The sequence below is a fragment of the Lithobates pipiens genome, unplaced genomic scaffold (assembly GCF_037356315.1).
Source record: "Lithobates pipiens isolate NorthernLeopardFrog02 unplaced genomic scaffold, aLitPip1_a1.2 Scaffold_16, whole genome shotgun sequence".
NCBI lineage: Eukaryota > Metazoa > Chordata > Amphibia > Anura > Ranidae > Lithobates > Lithobates pipiens.
Genome location: NW_027507748.1, coordinates 611,403,472 through 611,424,031, shown reverse-complemented (window position 1 = coordinate 611,424,031; position 20,560 = coordinate 611,403,472). Strand labels below are relative to the sequence as shown.

Below are 20,560 nucleotides of genomic sequence, written 5' to 3'. Positions count from 1 at the left end.
CACCAGCAGACAATTCTTTGAAGTACAATGGCCTGAAAGGAGTACCTTTTTTTTTTTAAATATTCACTTTGGTTAAAGTGGAACAGGGTCTTATCCCACATCAGGCTTTTACAGATGCCTAGGAATAGGAGAAAGCCCCCCTAAACCCACCAATTCTTTCTCCAATGCAGAGCCCACACAAGGCTGTGCTATACAGAAATGCTGAAATACTGCCTCTAGTGGATTCTTAACAGTAATACAGACACTATATAAGGTGAAAGTCCAGCATTTGACCAAGAACAGTGAAGGCTTCCAATAAGGACTCCATACATTTTTATATATCGGTGTATTTTTAAAAACGTATCATTTGCAAGCTTACAGTTGCAAACAGCAGGTACAAAATATGAACTTTACCCCACATTTGGGAAGTATTTTGCTTAATTCAGTAACAGCACATACCCAGAGTGAACACCACACAGAGTGAACAACAGAATATGGGCAAAGAGGAAAAACCTGGGTAGTCAGAAAAATCAAAATTAGCAACTTCAAGAGAATCTACTTTGAGAGATTTATTAAAGTTTACGTGAACCCTCACCTTGTAAAAGAACCCATTCATTAAAAATAGAAATGCCTCTAGTACTTATAAACCAAAGGAAAGAGCGGAACTCATGGCTCGAGAGGTCGTACACACAGTGAAGATTTTATTTCAACAAGACACAAGCTCATCTTCCGTCAGGACGAGGTGCTTAGAAAGACGCACTTGTCATTTTTCTAAAGAAAATCTTCACTGTGTGTTCAGTGCTCTAGACATGCCAGTGCCACTCTCCATTTAGCTATATACACTATATTATCAAAAGTATTGGGACACCTGCCTTTACTTGCACACAAGCTTTAATGTAATCCCAGTCTTCGTCCATAGGGTTTAATATTGAGTTGGCCCACCCTTTGCAGCTATAACAGCTTCAACTCTTCTGGAAAGTATGTCACAAAGTTTAGGAGTATCTATGGAAATGCTTGACCATTCTTCCAGAGATGCATTTGTGAGGTCAGACACTGAGGTTGGACGAGAAGGCCTGGCTTGCAGTGCCTGCTCCAATTCATTCCAAAGTTGTTCTATTGGGTTGAGGTTAGGACTCTGTGCAGGCCAGTCACATTCTTTCACCCCAAACTCACTCTTCCATGTCTTTATGGACCTTGCTTTGTGCACTGGTGCGCAGTAATGTTGGAACAGGAAAGGGCAATCCCCAAACTGTTCCCACAAAGTTGGGAGCATTAAATTGTCCAAAATGTCTTGGTACGCTGATGCCTTAAGAGTTTACTTCACTGGAACCAAGGGGCCAAGCCCAACCCCAGAAAAACAACCCCACACCATAATCCCCCCCTCTACCAAACGATTTGAGCTAGTGCACAAAAGCAAGGTCTATAAAAAGACATGGATGAGCAAGATTGGGTTTGAGGAACTTGACTGGCCTGCAAAGAGTCCTGACCTCAATCTAATAGAACATCTGTGGGATGAATTAGAGCAGAGACTGCAAGCCAGGCCTTCTCGTCTACATCAGTGCCTGACCTCACAAATGAGCTCCTGGAAAAATGGTCAAACATTCCCATAGACACACTCCTCAACCTTGTGGACAGTCTTCTCACAGGAGTTGAAGCTGTTATAGCTGCAAAGGGTGGGCCAACTCAATATTGAATCCTACATACTAGGACTGGGATGCCAATAAAGTTAATGTTAACCACTTCAATACAGGGCATTTATACACCCATTAAGATTTCAGAGCTCTCACATTTTGAATGACAATTACTCAGTCATGCTACATTGTATCCAAACAAGATTTTTATAATTGCTCTCACAAACAGAGCTTTCTTTTGGTGGTATTTAATCACCGCTGTTTTTTTTTTTTTTGCAATATAAGCAAAAAAAGAAGGAAAAAAATAAAAAAAAGCTTTTTAGTTTCCATCTTAAAATTTTGCAAAATAAATATTTTTTCTTCATACATTTGGTCCAAGATGTATACTGCTACATATCTTTAGTAAAAATAACTCAAACTTAGTGTATATTTGGTCTCTGTGAAAGTTAGAGTCTACAAGCTATGGTGCAAATCATTGAAAATTGATCGCATCTGATCACACCTGATGTACTGACAGCCTATTTCTTGAGACCCTAAAAAAACAGAAAAAGTTCAAATACCCCCCCAAATGAGCCCTTTTTGGAAAAGTAGACATTCCAAGGCATGGTAAATTTTTTGAAGTGGTAATTTTTTCCAACAAATCTTGGGAAAAAGAATTTTTTTATTTCTTTTTTTTCACACAAAATTGTCATAACAAGAAGTTAGTTCTCTCACACCGCACATGCATACTTACAATGACACCCCAAAATACATTATGCTGCTCCTCCTGAGTATAGCGATACCACATGTGTGAGACACCTCCAGGTGTTCTAGGAGCAGAAATTACACATCTCATTTGATGACAATCTATCACACTTTTGAAGGGTCAACCTTTATATGGGTTGTGGGAGAGGATGCGCATCTTTGGATGTGATAGCCCCCGTCGTCTGGATACAGTCTTTTTCTGTCGATACATAGACGATCTCCTGTTTATTACATCCAATAAGGAGATCGGTCTAGAACAATGGCTTTTTCTGAACGATAATACCCTTAACTTTAAATTTACAGGTGATCTGCGCATGAACACCATAGAGTTTTTGGATGTTTGTTTAACCACTTCAATACCAGGCACTTAAACACCTTCCTGCCAAGACCAATTTTGAGCTTTCAGCGCTGTTGCACTTTGAATGACAATTGCACGGTCATGCTACACTGTACCCAAATGAAATTTTTTATCATTTTTTTCCCACAAATAGAGCTTTCTTTTGGTGGCATTTGATCACCTCTGCGGTTTTTACTTTTTGCTAAATAAAAAAATACCGAAAATTTTGAAAAAAAAAAGTTTTTTTTTGTTTCAGTTTCAAAACTTTGCAAATAAGTAAGTTTTCTCACTGATGGGCACTGATGGGGTTACACTGATGGGCAATAAGGCGGCACTGATGGGCACCGATGAGGTGGCACCAATGAAGTGGCACTGATGAGGCGGCATTGATTGACACCGATATGTGGCACTGATGAGGCGGCATTGATTGACACCGATATGCGACACGGATGGGCGACACGGATGGGCGACACGGATGGGCGACACGGATGGGCACTGATAGGTGGCACAAATTGGCACGGATTGGCATGGATAGGTGGCACAGGTGGGCATGGGTAGGCGGCACAGGTGGGCATGGGTAGGCGGCACAGATGGGAACTGATAGGCGGCATTGTATTATAATATATTGTACTAATGGATGCCAATCAGTGCCAATCAATAATGCATGCCAATCAGTGATGCCCATTGTGGGCACTGATTGGCATCCATTGTGCCACTGATTGGAATCCCTGGTGGTCTAGGGTGGCATACCTTGTCCTTGGCATCCCTGGTGGTCTGGTGGCGTCCCTGGTGGTCCAGTGTTGGCATCCTTGGGGGGGCTGTGCTGATAATCGATCAGCACAGACCCCCCTGTCAGAGGAGCAGCCAATCGGCTCTCCTCTACTCGCATCTGACAGACGCGAGTGAGGAAAAGCCGATCACCGGCTTTTCCTATTTACACTGTGATCAGCCGTGATTGGACACGGCTGATCACGTGGTTAAGAGTCTCCATCGGAGACTCTTTAACGAGATCGTAGTTGCCGGGTGTCAGACCGACACCCCGCAACAACGATCGCCGCGATGCGCGCCCCCGGGGGCGCGCAGCGGCTCATAATCCTGATCACGTCATATGACGTCCGGTCAGGATTATGAAACCACTTTGCCGCCGTCTATTTGCTATGGGCGGGCGGCAAGTGGTTAACAGGCATAGATGGTAAAATCATCACTGGTCTATTTCGGAAACCTACGACAGGAAACGCTCTCGAGAGCTGATTCCACACATCCAAAACATATGATTTGTGGTGTGCAATATGGGCAGTTCTTAAGACTTAAGAGTCTTTGCAGCACGCCTGAGGGTTCGAGAAGGAGGCGACAAATATGAGCAAAAGGTTTAGAGACAGAGTATCCAGAAAAAAAAACATCCAAAAAGCCTTTCCTTAAGGCAAGTAATATTCCTAGGGAATCTCTCCTTAGGGATAATGCCCAAAAGAGAAAATTCAAACAGAACAATTCACCCTTTAACCACTTGAGATCCGCGCTATAGCCGAATGACGGCTACAGCGCGGATCTCCTTTTCTATTGACGTAGTCCCGTGTACGAGCGTCCTGCACGCCCCCTGAGGGGCGCTCGCGGCGTGCTCTGTGATCGGCGAGTCTACGAGACTCGCCTGATCACCGATCCGTGCAAGGGGTCGATCCCGACCCCTTATCACATGATCAGCTGTCAGCCAATGACAGCTGATCATGTGATAGAACGGAGCCGGTAATCGGCTATTATTCCTCCTCGCGCTGACAGCGCGAAGAAGAAAAAAAAAAGCCGATCACCGGCGGTCGTGATCGTGACATCAGTCCCGATCACGACCAGCCCTGCCAGTGCCCACCTGCCCCCTGCCAGTGCCCACCTGCCCCCAGCTTTGCCTGGGTAAATAAAAAATGTGCCCCCCCTGTCAGTGCCACCCAGCAGTGCCCACAGTCTGCTTCAACAAAGGTGCTGCACCCCAGTGCCACATATCCGTGCCCACCAGTGCAGCCCACCAGTGGGCCCCACCAGTGCAGCCCATCAGTGCCGCCTCATCAGCGCACTTCAATGAAGGAGAAAAATTACCTGTTTGCAAAATTTTATAACAAACTATTAAAACATGATTTTTTTATTTTTTTTTGCATCTTTTTTTGTTTGTTTAGCAAAAAATAAAACTCCGAGATGTAATTAATTAAATACCACCAAAAGAAAGCTCTATTTGTGGGAAAAAAATGATATAAATTTAATTTGGGTACAGTGTTGTATGCCCGCGCAATTGTCATTCAAAGTGCATCAGCGCTGAAAGCTGAAAATTGGTCTGGGACTGAGGAGGGTTTAAGTGCCCAGTAAGCAAGTGGTTAAGGAGGTCCCCTTTTTCTCTACTCCATATAGCACAGAACACACTCAGATTAAAAATATAATGATCAAATATCTTCCAATTTTACTTAATGATTCTGCATATCAGACGATACTTTCTAAAGGCATCAAGACGGTGTCTCGTAGAGCACCCACTTTGGGTAATTCTCTCTCACCCAGCCAGTTTTTATCCACACAGGCTCCCAGTGGCTGCAGTTTAAAGGAAACTTTAAATGTGGAATCAGGGGCTGTAACTATTGTCAACACATTAAAAGAGGCAAACAAGTACAGTCTTGCACTAATGGAAAAAGTTTTGACATTGTCATTCATTAACTGCAACACTCAGTACCTGATTTACGTTATTACATGTGAAGTGTGCCAGGTCCAATATGTGGGTCGGACGACACGTCAGTTAAAAGATCGGTTATATGACCATCTATTTACTCATGCATTTATCCATTTAGATTCATTCACCTAATAAGTTTTATTCATGCAATATTAATATCCCTTTATTTAACTATTTATATCACCCATCCATTCACTCATTCATGGATCACTATACGCCTCTTTACACTCGGTTAAGTTAATAAATTCATCTTTGTGGTCTTTTTTCAATAATTTATTACATTATGGAATTTTTTTTAAATCACATCCTTACTCAATTTTTTACATTATATATACACATATCTATCTACCGTATTTGCCGGCGTATAAGGCGACTGGGCGTATAAGACGACCCCCTATTTTTCAAGTGAAAACATAGGTTTTGGGCAATACTCGTGGTATAAGACTACCCCCCTTCTGAGGCAACACCATTTAAAAAAAACATTAGAACCATTAAAAAACACAAAGCAAGAATGCCAACTACTCATCCGCCATGCTGTGTTATGTCATAAAGTAAATCAAACAATAACACAAACAGATCTATTGAATGCCACAACTCTGGAAAGTAGAATTTTTCACTAACCAAACCTATACCACTTTTGGGTTACATTCTATGGGAATTGTCCACCAAAATGCATTTAATAACCCCCCTGTCACATGTCCCAGATTTGCCTGTCCCTCTTGGGTGCCTGGGACCTCAAAGGCAAATAGCAGGATGTATAGTAGTAGGAGATCAGTGAATGGATTTACCCAGGGAAGTATGGTGAGCGGTGTATTATTTTAATGAATACAACGCCTGCTTGGATTGGCAGAGGCTGTAGCATCATCAGCCCTTGCCTCTCTCTCTCTCTCTCTCTCTCTCTCAAAGCCAATCCGAGCAGGCTACTCTATGTAGCCTGCTCGGATTGGCCGAGGTTGTTACTCCAATCCAAGCAGGCTCTGTATTCATTAATAGAATACATCACTCGCCGGGATTGGCTCAACGGCGTATACTGTTGTAGCTGAAGCCACATACAGTATTAGCAGACATTTGGGGGCTGACATCCTTCGGGAAGCATTGTATACCCGGCGTATAAGACGACCCCCGATTTTTGGGCATTTTTTTTTAAGTGTAAAAGGTAGTCTTATACGCCAGCAAATACAGTATCTATCTATCTATCTATCTACATACACATACACACATTATATATATATATATATATATATATATATATATATATATATATATATATATATATATATATATATATATATATATATATATATATATATACACACACACACACATACATACACACACACATACATACATACACACACACACACACCTTTACATTTTTAATTTCTCACACAATCACATTTGGTCACGTGTATTTCCACACATTTACATAAATGTGTCACAAAGTGAAAAATCGAGTAGTACCTTCTCTATTTTTGTTTTAAAACGATACTCACTAATGTCTTATAAACTGTGTTTATTCATTCACTTTATTTTTATTTTATCATGGGGGTTTTATTTATTTAAAAAAAATTGATTACTTACATTTTTTACTTGAATTATTCAATTAGAGATGGTACTTAACCACTTCCCGACCAGCGCACGACAATGTAAGTCGACAGAATGGCACGGGCAGGCATATTGGCGTACAGGTACGTCCAATATTCAATGCCGCCCTGCCATTGGGAGCGCGCCACCGCCGGCGCGCTGGTCGGGACCCCCGTGAGTCCGGTCGCGGGACCCACGGACTCGATCGCCGCGGGCATCCCCACGATCGTCTCACAGAGCGGCCGAATGGAGGAAATGCCGAGTAAACAGCATTCTGTTTCAGTTCTCCATTCTGCCTAGCAACTAGTGATGCTGATCAGTGTTCACTAAATGAAAGCCCAACCCCCCCACAGTTAGTAACACACCCCTAGGAACACTTAACCCCTACACTGCCACCCACTGGTTAACCCTTTCACTGCCAGTGTCATTTACACAGGAATCACTGCATTTATATAGCAGTGATTACTGTATAAACGACAATGGTCCCAAAAATGTGTCAAAAATGTCCGATGGGTCCCCCACAATGTCACAGTCATAATAAAAATTGCTGATTGCCGCCATTACTAGTAAAAAAAAATAAAAAAAAAAATTTATAAAAATGCTATAAAACTATCCCTATTTTGTAAACGCTATAACTTTTGCGCAAACCAATCAATCGCTTATTGAGATTTTTTTTACCAAAAATATGTAGAAGAATACGTATCGGCCTAAACTGAGGGAAAAAAAAGTTTTTTTTATATATTTTTGAGGGATATTTATTATAACAAAAAGTAAAAAATAATGCGTTTTTTTCAAAATTGTCGCTCTATTTTTGTTTATAGCGCAAAAAAAAACCGCAGGGGTGATCAAATACCACCAAAAGAAAGCTCTATTTGTGGGGAAAAAAAAAAGGACGTCAATTTTGTTTGGGAGTCACGTCACACGACCGCGCAATTGTCAGTTAAAGCGACGCAATGCCGAATCGCAAAAAGTGGTCCGATCTTTGACCAGCAAATTGGTCCGGTCTGAAAGTGGTTAATAAGCTTTTTGTGCTGTGATTGTTTGCTATGATTAAGCACTACAGGATCCAAACAACCGTAGGCCAATTACAAGCCTCAACACCATTTCTAAGATCATGGAGAAAGCTGTAGTACATCAGCTACAACTCCACCTGGATACTCACAAACTCCTGGACCCGCTGCAATCAGGCTTCCGCCCGGGTCATGGAACAGAAACCGCTCTCCTCAAGATTTGGGATGACGCCCTCGAAGCAGCAGATGACGGAGAGCCGTGTCTCCTCGTACTGCAGCGTTTGATACAGTAGATCACAATACTCTACTTGTCTGTCTCACAGAAGTAGCCGGAGTGCAAGACATAGATCTCCAATGGTTCGCGTCCTTCCTAGGAAATCGGTCATAGACAGTGAAACTAGGAAAACTCCTCTCCGAAACTCGGGCAGGTCACCTGCGGAGTCCCTCAAGGCTCTCCTTTGTCACCCGTTCTCTTCAACATTTACATTCGCCCACTCCTTCAAATCATCAGATGCTCAGATCTCTGCTTCCACTCTTACGCTGACGACACGCAACTTTATTTCCGGATCAATGGAAAAAAAGATCACCAACAATTTGAAAACTGCCTCAAATCAATAGAGGACTGCATGACCACTAACTCCCTCCAGCTGAACGAATCAAAGACACAGCTTCTTATCTTACATCCAAATCATAAGCCCGCAACCAAAACCTCCTGGTCTCCACCAACTGTCTTTGGGCAGATTATCTCCCCAAAGACCAAAGCGAAGAGTCTCGGGGTTATTTTAGACGCACAAATGTCAATGGATGCGCAAATAGGAGCAGTAGTCAGTGGATCTCACCATCTGCTGAGCAGGCTTCGCAGACTCATCCCTTTTATCCCAAAGAATGACAAAGCAGTGGTAGTTGGAACAATCATTAATTCACGAATGGACTACGCAAATTCGCTTTACATAGGATTACCACAATATCAACTTGCACGATTACAACTGATCCAAAACACTGCGGCAAGGCTGATAACAGGAAAAAAAACCTGGGAATCAATCTCTCCTTCGCTGAGGAGCTTACATTAGCTAACCGTAAAAAAATAAAAATAAAAAAAAAATAAAAATAAAAATAATCGGATCACGTTCAAGACCCTCTGCCTCACCCACAAATGCGTGCATAGAGAAGCTCCGCAATACCCAATGATGGAGAAAATAAATTACACACCAAACCGCAGTCTTCGATCAGCCAACAAAAACCTCCTCCTCGTGCCCAAAGCCCAGTATAAATCCAAGGGGGATTGGAGATTCGCTGTCCAAGGGCCTCAGCTATGGAATGCTCTACCAATCAACATCCGCCAGGAAGAAAATCACCTGGCTTTTAGGAAAAAACTCAAGACCTTCCTCTTTTAGCAGATGATCAAAGCTCGCCACAGCGCCTAGAGGCAATTCAGTTCGCATTGTGCGCTATACAAGTATTTCATTCATTCAGCTAGTGCGAAACGCCAGCAATTTTTCCTTGTTCGCTGTGTTTGTCAACTGTGATGTGATTTTCCAATAAAAGAAAGTGGTTTTCTGAAGAGTGCGTCAGTCCAGAGCTTGTTTTTCGTCTGTAACTTGCAATGCCTCCTGGGACTTGTTCTGCAACAGCTGGAGGGCCACAGGTTGAGCATCCATGATATAGAACCTTTTAACAATTTTACTAATTGCAAACATCTGACTATTGCATTAAACTACCGAAAAGTAGAATAGGAGGAAAACATCAAGAGCTCATATACAGAGAACAGCTGCAGTGTAAAGCCAAAAATGAAAAGAATAAAATACTTCCGGCAGGTCCATGGAGCAAGATAAGGTTGCAAGCCAACTCTTTTATAGACACCAATGAACTGGCAATGATCCCCTTCCCCACCCACTGCAATATGCAGTGAGATGAACACTGAAGAAGTAGAAAGTTAGCTTATGAGCGGACAACCAGTAGAGTGAAGGAGAGGAGCTTGAGGAGACCTCACATCAGGAGAGGCATCACTGGAGGCACCGGAAGGGAGAAGAGAGGCAGAGACACACTGAGCATGGTGGAGGGGGAAAAAAACCCTCTATGAAGTTTCAAGGTTTTCTTGTAATTTTTGTGAACGGCTGCATGTCTTATTAAATTCCCTAATGCAGAAAAGTTTTATCCCTATTGTGGGGTCACCAGTATGGTATTTGTACATTGAAAATCATATCCCTCTCAAGCGTCTCTTCTCCAGAGAAGTTCAGTGCTCGTAATCTTTCCTCAAAACGAATGTCCTCCAGACCCTTTATTAGTTTTGTTGCCCTTCTTTGGACTCTCTCCAATACCAGCACATCCTTCCTGAGGACTGGTGCCCAGAACTGGACAGCATAGTCCAGGTGAGGACAGACCAGAGTCTTTTAGAGTGGGAGAATTCTCGATTTCTGGAGTCATTCCCCTTTTTAATGCATTCCAATATTCTGTTTGCTTGCAGCAGCTTGGCACTGCATGCCATTTCTGAGCCTGTCATCTACTTGGACCCCCAGGTCCTTTTCCATCCTAGATTCCTCCATTGAGTAGATATAGCTATAATATTTTTGCCACCCAAAATTATTATTTTACATTTTTCTACGTTAAAAACTCACTCACAATGTAGATGCCCACCCCATTAATTTGTATCTTGTAATCTTCTTGCAAGGTTTCCACATCCTGTGGAGAAGTTATTGCCCCGCTTAGCGTTGACCACAATTACAGAGATGGGACTGTTTATCCCATCCTCCAGGTAATTTATGAATAAATGAAATAGGATTTAACCCAGGAGAGAAAACCCTGGGGGACCCCACTTTCCACCACTGCCCATTCCGAGTACTCCCCATTAAACACCAACCCTATGGTCCATGCCAACTGACCTTACTTTGTACAGTAAATGTTTATGGGGAACTGTATTAAATGCTTTTGCAAAATCCAGATACACCATGTCTACGCACCTTCCTTTAGATGGCAGCTCACCTCCTCATAGAAGGTTAATAATAGGATTTTTATAACTGCTTACCTGTAAAATCCTTTTCTTTGAAATACATCACAGGACACAGACATACTAGTTACTATGTGGGTTATAGGCCACCTTCAGATAATGGACACTAGCATGCCCCAAGACAAAAAGTGCACTCCCTATATGACCTCTCCCACTACTGAGGGTACCTCAGTTTTGTAGCAAAGCAATACACGCGAATACCAAAGAAGGGAGGAACCTCTGTGTCCCGTGATGTACTTCAAAGAAAAGGATTTTACAGGTAAGCCCTTATAAAAATCCCATTTTGTTATCTTACATCATGGGACACAGAGCCATAGTAGTTACTATGTGGGGTGTCCCCCAGCAATGCCAACTGAAGGGAGGGACACAACAAAAGTAGGGCACCAAGAGACAAGAGGACTTCTACTCCAGCCTGCAGTACACTATGCCCAAAGGCGATATCCTCATGACCTTTTACATCTACTTGGTAGAATCTGGTAAGTGTATGAACTGAAGACCAAGTCGCGGCCTTGCAGATCTGAGCCATGGAGGCCTGGTGATGCACTGCCCAAGAAGCACTAAAAGCCCTGATGGAGTGTGCTTTAATATGAAAAGGAGGAATTTTCCTCTTTAAACCATAAACTTGAACAATCACTTGATGAATCCATTTAGCAATTGTAGATTTTGATGCTGCCTGTCCTCTTTAAAGGACCGTCTGGCAACACAAATGAAACATCTGTTTTACGAATCTGAGCGGTCAATTTCAAATAGACCTTGACTGCTCTCACCACATCAAGAGAATGTAGTGACCTCTCTTCCACAGAAAAAGGTTCTAAAAAAAAAAAAAAAAAAAAAAAAAAAAAAAAAATGAAAGGCAGAATAACCTGGTTTAAATGAAAACCCCGACACTACCCTCGGTAGGAATTTAGAATGAGGTCACAATACAACCTTATCCTTATGGATAATCAAATATGGCTCTTTACAAAAAAGAGCAACTAACTCCGATACTCTTCTTGCAGAAGAAAATTATTTTCCTTGTCAAGAGGACTAAGAATATCTCATATTGGCACAAAAGGCTATTTTAGTAATGCCGACAGGACTAAATTTAAGTCCCAAGGGTTCAGGGGTGGCCTAACTGGAGGATTAATCTGTGTTACCCCTGAATAAAGTTACGAACCAGAGAGTGTGAAGCAATTGGTCTTTGAAAAAAAAAACACACTGATAAGGCCGACACCTGGCCTTGGATAGTACACAAGGCCAGCCTCATTTATAATCCCATCTATAGGAATTCAAGGATCCTACCTGTGACATATTTCCTGGGGTGACAACCCCTGGATTCACACCAGGAGACATATGCCTTCCAGACTCTATAGCAGGGGTGTCCAAACTTTTTTTCAAAGAGGGCCAGATTTGATGAACTGAACATGCTCGAGGGCCGACCATTTTGCCTGACATTCTTTGAACCATTAAAATTCGGTCTAAGTGTGTTCGGCCGAGCACTAATACACTACCCAACAAGAATTCTCATGCCTTTGTGGCTGTGTGTGGTGAAGAGATGAACTCAAGTGTATTATTTGGATACACCGTATTTTTTGGGGTATAACACGCACCTTCACTTTAAGAGGGAAGCTTCAGGAAAAATTTTTTTTTAATTTTAAATAAAGAACTGAAGCAAAATAAGGGTCAGTGCCCATCTGCAGACCCACCATTGCCAGGAACGCAGCGCCCACCATTGCCGGGAACGCAGCGCCCACCATTGCCGGGAACGCAGCCCCACCATTGCCGGGAACGCAGCCCCACCATTGCCGGGAACGCAGCCCCACCATTGCCGGGAACGCAGCCCCACCATTGCCGGGAACGCAGCCCCACCATTGCCGGGAACGCAGCCCCACCATTGCCGGGAACGCAGCCCCACCATTGCCGGGAACGCAGCCCCACCATTGCCGGGAACGCAGCCCCACCATTGCCGGGAACGCAGCCCCACCATTGCCGGGAACGCAGCCCCACCATTGCCGGGAACGCAGCCCCACCATTGCCGGGAACGCAGCCCCACCATTGCCGGGAACGCAGCCCCACCATTGCCGGGAACGCAGCCCCACCATTGCCGGGAACGCAGCCCCACCATTGCCGGGAACGCAGCCCCACCATTGCCGGGAACGCAGCCCCACCATTGCCGGGAACGCAGCCCCACCATTGCCGGGAACGCAGCCCCGCCATTGCCAGGAATGCAGCCCCGCCATTGCCAGGAATGCAGCCCCGCCATTGCCAGGAATGCAGCCGCCATTGCCAGGAATGCAGCCGCCATTGCCAGGAATGCAGCCGCCATTGCCAGGAATGCAGCCGCCATTGCCAGGAATTCACCCGCCATTGCCAGGAATTCACCCGCCATTGCCAGGAATTCACCCGCCATTGCCAGGAATTCACCCGCCATTGCCAGGAATTCACCCGCCATTGCCAGGAATGCAGCCACCATTGCCAGGAATGCAGCCACCATTGCCAGGAATGCAGCCACCATTGCCAGGAATGCAGCCACCATTGCCAGGAATGCAGCCACCATTGCCAGGAATGCAGCCACCATTGCCAGGAATGCAGCCACCATTGCCAGGAATGCAGCCACCATTACCATCAGTGCAGCCATGGAGGGCAGGACGAGCGCCAAAGACATCCTACAGGAGAATTTCCTGTTGACACAACGGCCCCTTTAAGAGAAAGTCCCGCCTTCTCTGATGGACAGAACAGTCGTCCAATGGCAGAGATTGGACTTCCTATTACAGCTGCCATGTACACAGGAAATTCTCAGCCTGTGTGCACGGCACTCATCCTGCCTCCTCCCTCCAAGGCAGCTGGACTATATATCTTTTGTGACCCCGGCGCTGGGAGATCGCCGGGGGCCACAAAAGATGTATATGTTTAAATAACCAGGCGGGCCATTCAAAACCGGACCGCGGGCCGCGATTGGCCCGCGGGCCGGACTTTGGACATGCCTGCTCTATAGTATATAACTCTGGAGGCCGGCTTCCTAGCATTAACCAAAGTATAAACTACTGAAGCCGACAGTCCACGGTCTTTCAGAAAGTGGGTCTCAATAGCCAAACCGTTAAATTTAGCGTTTGTAAGGTAGGATGGAATACTGGACCTTGCGAGAGAAGGTCTGGCCACAGTGGTAGGGTCCAAGGGTACCCTACCGCCATCTTTAGGATCTCAGCAAACCAAGATCTCCTGGGCCACAAGAATCACCTCTTTCCCATCTTGCTTAATCCTGCAAAGAAGGCACGGAAGCAGCAGAACAGGAGGGAACGCACAGATCAGTGAAAACTGATTCCATGGAAAAACAATGGCATCTGTTCAGTATGCCAATGGATCCCTTGTGCTTGACACAAAGTTGTCGATCTTGTAGTTGAACCTGGACGCAAACAGATCCATGTCCGGAACTCCCCATCTTTGACATACTGACAGAAAGATGTCGGGGTGAAGAGACCATTCTCCCGGGAACAATTGTTGGCGACTTAAGTACTCTGCCTGCCCTTCATAAGGAGGCTTTAGTACTTTATTTTGTGGATTTCCTCCCCCAGGTCCTCTTTTGGCCCTGGGACTGACCCTGAGGTTTACCTCTTGAACCCGACTGTGGAGGCCATCGTGACTGCCTGGAGGCTGATGCCCTCGGCACTGGAGAAGAAGCACGTTTAAAAATAAAAATGCTTAAACTTCTTAACCGGTAAAAAGGGAACTTTTTCCATTAGAAATTCTTTGGATATACTTATCTAGATTGTCTCCAAATAACCGTTGACTGAATCTGCGAGAGAAAATAGGATTTTTTATAACAGCTTACCTGTAAAAATCCTTTTCTTTGAGGTACACATACATCAGGGGACACAGAGCCATACTAATAACTATGTGGGTTATATCGGACCATCAGCTGCTGAATACTGGCATGCCCCTTAAGGCGTGAACTTACCCCATATAACCCCTCCCACTACTGAGTCCTCAGTTTTGTAGCCAAGCAATCAAAGTGTATTAGAAGAAGGGAGGGACCTCTGTGTCCCCTGATACATCAACGAAAAGGAGTTTACAGGTAAACTAGAATCCTATTTTCTTTTCTTACATCAGGGGACACAGAGCCATAGTAATAACTATGTGAGGTGTCCCATAGCAATGGCAACTGAAGGGGGGGGGGGGGCAGAATCAAGGAAACAGGAGGCCAGAGGACTCATACTGCAGCCTACAGTATATGCTGTGCCCAAAGGCAATATCCTCATGACCTTTAATATTGATTTGATAAAATCAGATAAACGTCTGAACCGAAGACCAAGTTGCGGTCTTACAGATCTGAGCCATAGAGGCCTGATGATGCACCACCCAAGAGGCAATAAATCGCCCTGGATGAGTGTGCTCTTAATCTGAGAAGGAATAATTTTATTCTTTAAGCTGAAGCTTGAACAATCACTTGACAAATCCTTTTGGAAAATAGTGGATCTTGATGCTGCTTGTCCATATCTTGGACCTTTTGGCAGTACTAACAAAACCTGTGCTTTGCGAACCTGAGCAGTCGCCTTTAAATAGATTCTGATCGCTCTTACTACATCAAGAGACTGTAGTGCTTTGTCTTCCCCAGATTAAGGCTTCTGGGAAAAAAGGAGGAAGAGTATCTTGGTTTAAATGAAAACCTGTTACCACTTATGGTAAGAATTCAGGATGAGGACATAAAACCACCTCATCCTTATGCATGATGAAATATGGCTCTTACAAGACAGAGCCGTTGGTTCTGATACTCTTCTAGTAGAAGAAATGGCAAGCAAAAAGAATTATCTTGTCAAAGAACCAAGAGAATTTCTCGTAAGGTTCAAACGGCTGATTTAACAAAGCCGATAAGACCAAAATCTTAAATTCTAAGGATTTAGAGGTGCCCCGATAAGGGGAATAAACTGTGTTACCCCCTGAATAAGTTATGCACCAAGAGTGGGAAGCAAGAGGTCATAGGAAAAGACATCGACACGGCCTGGATCTGGCTCTTGATTAAAGTCAAAGCCTTCTTCATTTCAGATCCCATAAGCAGGAATCCTGCCTATTGACATACTTCCTGGGGTGCCAACCTCTGGATCCATACCAAGAAACCTATGCCTTCCAGATTCTATAGTAAGTGATTCTGGAAGCCGGCTTCCTGGCATTAGTCAAAGCAAACACTACTGAAAGAGATCAGACATGATCTTTTATAGAGTGAGATTTAACAGTCAAACCTGTTAAACTCCTTGTCCGTAAAGTAGGATGAAATACCGGACCTTGTGCAAGAAGGTATGGCTATAATGGCAGAGTCCAAAGGACTCCTACTGCCATCTTTATGATCTCGATTAATTAGATCTTATGGGACCCGGCTGGGGCCACCAGAATCACCTCCTTCTGTTCCTGCCTAATCTTGTGGAGAAGGCGCGTAAGTAGCAGAGCTGGAGGAAATGCATAGATTAGTGAAAACTGATCCCCTGGGAAGACTAATGAGTCTGCTCTGCCTGCTAGCGGACCCCTTGTTTGACATAAAGTCGTCGACTTTATTAATGAATCTGGACGCGAATAGGTCCATGTCTGGAGTACCCCTATCTGACATATTGCTAGGAAGATGTCGGGGTAAAGAGAAGCAAGGTAGGTACTCCTGCGCTAAAAGGCATCTATAAATTAGGTAGATTGAGTAAATAGGTGCTGCATACACCGTAAGGGCCAAACTCGTGCCCAAATGTATGGGTATTCAGAAAAGTAGGTGGTGTTGCGCTCCTTACGAGGGGTTACTTTTATATACAATATGTTATCCCAGTCGAAGTCACGTGTTTTGTGACGTAACGCGTAGGATACGAGAGGCAAATGGACACCGGAAAAGATGCCCAGGTACAAGCTCGGCGCTCGTTTTTACATTGCTCAGCTTACACATGGAAATGTGAGTTTTTATGGTTTTACTTACCGTATTTATCGGCGTATAAAATAGTGGGTGCGTGTTATACGCCGATCCCCCGAAATTGAGCCTCTGGGCGGCTTCCGGCAGCCTTCGGCCATTCTCGGCGGCCGAAAGCTGGCGAGAAGAGCCGAAGGCCCGCCGAGAACTACCGCGCGCCGCCGAGATACACATCCGGCTCTGTATCTTGGCGGCGGCATTTTTAAAAATAAATAGCAAATAAAATGGACAAGGCTGCAATGGTGGACAAGGCTGCAATGGTGGACAAGGCTGCAATGGTGGACAAGGCTGCAATGGTGGACAAGGCTGCAATGGTGGACAAGGCTGCAATGGTGGACAAGGCTGCAATGGTGGACAAGGCTGCAATGGTGGACAAGGCTGCAATGGTGGACAAGGCTGCAATGGTGGACAAGGCTGCAATGGTGGACAAGGCTGCAATGGTGGACAAGGCTGCAATGGTGGACAAGGCTGCAATGGTGGACAAGGCTGCAATGGTGGACAAGGCTGCAATGGTGGACAAGGCTGCAATGGTGGACAAGGCTGCAATGGTGGACAAGGCTGCAATGGTGGACAAGGCTGCAATGGTGGACAAGGCTGCAATGGTGGACAAGGCTGCAATGGTGGACAAGGCTGCATGACAAGGCTGCAATGGTGGACAAGGCTGCATGACAAGGCTGCAATGGTGGACAAGGCTGCATGACAAGGCTGCAATGGTGGACAAGGCTGCATGACAAGGCTGCAATGGTGGACAAGGCTGCATGACAAGGCTGCAATGGTGGACAAGGCTGCATGACAAGGCTGCAATGGTGGACAAGGCTGCAGATGACAAGGCTGCAATGGTGGACAAGGCTGCAGACGACACTGATGGGCATATAAATGTAATTTTTTTTTTTCCCCTTAAACTTCCCTCCTAAAAGTTTTTTTTCCTTAAAATTCTCTCCTAAACTTGGGGTGCGTGTTATACACCGATAAATGCGGTAAATAAACTTCAAACCCCTTTTTCAAACATACTATACCATGGTAGGCCTCTTATCTTTCTTATATCCTGATATATTGAGTAACTAAGCGATGTAAGTGATCCAAGTGATCAGAAAACAATCGCTGGCTGAAAAATCCCTTGGCTTTACCCCATACACAGTGTGAATGCCCAGGAACAGACCGATCCGAAGGGATTCACCCCTCCCCCCTAAACTTTGCTACATGCTGTTTACCTTACAGCAGTAAGGTAATCATTTATTATAACCACGGGTGTCAGTGACACTGAAGACACTTAAAGGCACCGTGACACTGGATGTCAGTATATCAGCACACAGTGTTCCTGTGAAACACTTGCACTGTTGCACACTGGACCGGAAATAGCGTTCAATATTGCACTAGAGACTCTATACACCCAGCTTGTTAATTTAATTTAATTTATTTATATAGTTATATTTTTATATATATATATTTTATTTTTTCTTTGTTGAATTAGTCACGTTTTGAATTATCTACACTCTTTGCGTATTTTGCACATTTTGAAATTACACGTAACAACACTACTTACCTCTTTGCGTAATATTGCACATGCCGGATGTATGCTTTTGAATATGCTTATTGCACATTAGCACTTTTCTATGGTGAATGCTCATGTCCCTTTTTAATGTATATGCTAATTTATGGAAACATTTGGAATTTTTAGTATACTCTCCCTGCACATTAGCACTTTATTTGGAGGGGTAAAGAGATCATTCTCTTGGAAATAATTGTTGGTGTCTCAATTAGTACGCCTGAAAAATTAGAATTGCCGATAGGCAACGAGTGTTGTTCTGCCAAAGCTAGAACATTATTCACCTCTTTTTTAGGCTGCACGACTTCTCGTGCCTCCCCTGGTGATCGATGTAAACCACCGCTGCCAAGATTCTATGGCCAGATGTACTGTCTGAAACGTCCAACAAAGTTGATAGGCAAGGTCCTCTAACCTGGACCAGAGGGTGGCTTCCCTGAAGAAGAAATTGTATGCATTATTCGAAACATGTTGGAAAAGCCGCTCTTTGTTGCTGTATATCCTGTACATCTCACTGTATAAACTGCTTGTATAACTACACAACTATTTGGTTATTGATTTTACATATATACATATACACACACACACACACACACACTATTTTCTTTGTTGATATTGCCTTTAAAATCACACCTTTTTTGAGCTATTGAATTAATGTATAATGCTGTTAACACCTAGCAGGATAAAGATTTTTCCCTCCTGCTGGATAACCAATTTAGGCTCCGATCTATGTTGGAAGCCAAACGTATTGGAAACAAACAAGGCCTGAATACTCTTTATTCCAGACCGACAGGATGGTGTCTTGAAGCAGTCCTTGAATAAAACTGCGCATAATAGACAGCCCTGAAGGAGGCCACCATTTCCCCTAAAAATCTCCTGCAGCCGAATTAAGGAATTTTCCTTTATCCTGATAAGTTGAATTAGTCCTACAATGGAACGGATTCACGACCAGGGTAAGAATACCTTCTTCTGTATGGTATCTATAACCAGCCCCCAAGTAACCTCCTTGATGGTTTTAAAGAGACTCTTTCTAGGCTGAGAATCCAACCTAGAGATTTCAGATATCTACAGCTGAGATCAGACTCTGGTTTTTAGACCTGAGACTGAATGATCTATTAACCACTTCAGCCCCAGACCAATTAACAGCCTAAGGACCAGAGGTCTTTTTACAATTTCGCACTGCACTGCTTTAACCACTTCCCGACCAGCGCACGACGATGTACGTCGACAGAATGGCACGGGCAGGCATATTGGCGTACATGTACGTCCAATATTCGTTGCCGGCGCTGGTCGGGACCCCCGTGAGTCCGGTCGCGGGACCCGCGGACTCGATCGCCGCGGGCATCCCCACGATCGTCTCACGGAGCGGCCGAATGGAGGAAATGCTGTATAAACAACATTTTCCCATTCTGCCTAGCAACTAGTGACGCTGATCTCTGCTCCATGTGATTGGAGCAGAGATCAGTGTACACTAAATGACAGCCCAACCCCCCCACAGTTAGTAACACACCCCTAGGAACACTTAACCCCTACACTGCCACCCACTGGTTAACCCTTTCACTGCCAGTGTCATTTACACAGGAATCACTGCATTTATATAGCAGTGATTACTGTATAAATGACAATGGTCCCAAAAATGTGTCAAAAATGTCCGATGGGTCCCTCAACAATGTCGCAGTCACAATAAAAATCGCAGATCGCCGCCATTACTAGTAAAAAAAAAAAATAATAAAAAATTAATAAAAATGCTATAAAACTATCCCTATTTTGTAAACGCTATAACTTTTGCGCAAACCAATCAATAATCGCTTATTGCGATTTTTTTTACCAAAAATATGTAGAAGAATACGTATCGGCCTAAACTGAGGGAAAAAAATGTTTTTTTATATATTTTTGGGGGATATTTATTATTACAAAAAGTTAAAAATAATGCGTTTTTTTCAAAATTATCGCTCTATTTTTGTTTATAGCGCAAAAAATAAAAACCGCAGGGGTGATCAAATACCACCAAAAGAAAGCTCTATTTGTGGGAAAAAAAAAAAGGACGTTAATTTTGTTTGGGAGCCACGTCGCACGACCACGCAATTGTCAGTTAAAGCGACGCAGTGCCAAATCG

At 44.0% G+C, this 20,560-nt stretch overlaps 1 protein-coding gene across 2 annotated transcripts in view; it reads right to left on the bottom strand.

The window, feature by feature from the left end:
- The window catches only part of CDK8 (cyclin dependent kinase 8), a 182,065-nt gene that overhangs the window by 49,060 nt on the left and 112,445 nt on the right, over positions 1-20,560 (bottom strand). The gene's annotated exons all lie outside the window — the stretch shown is intronic.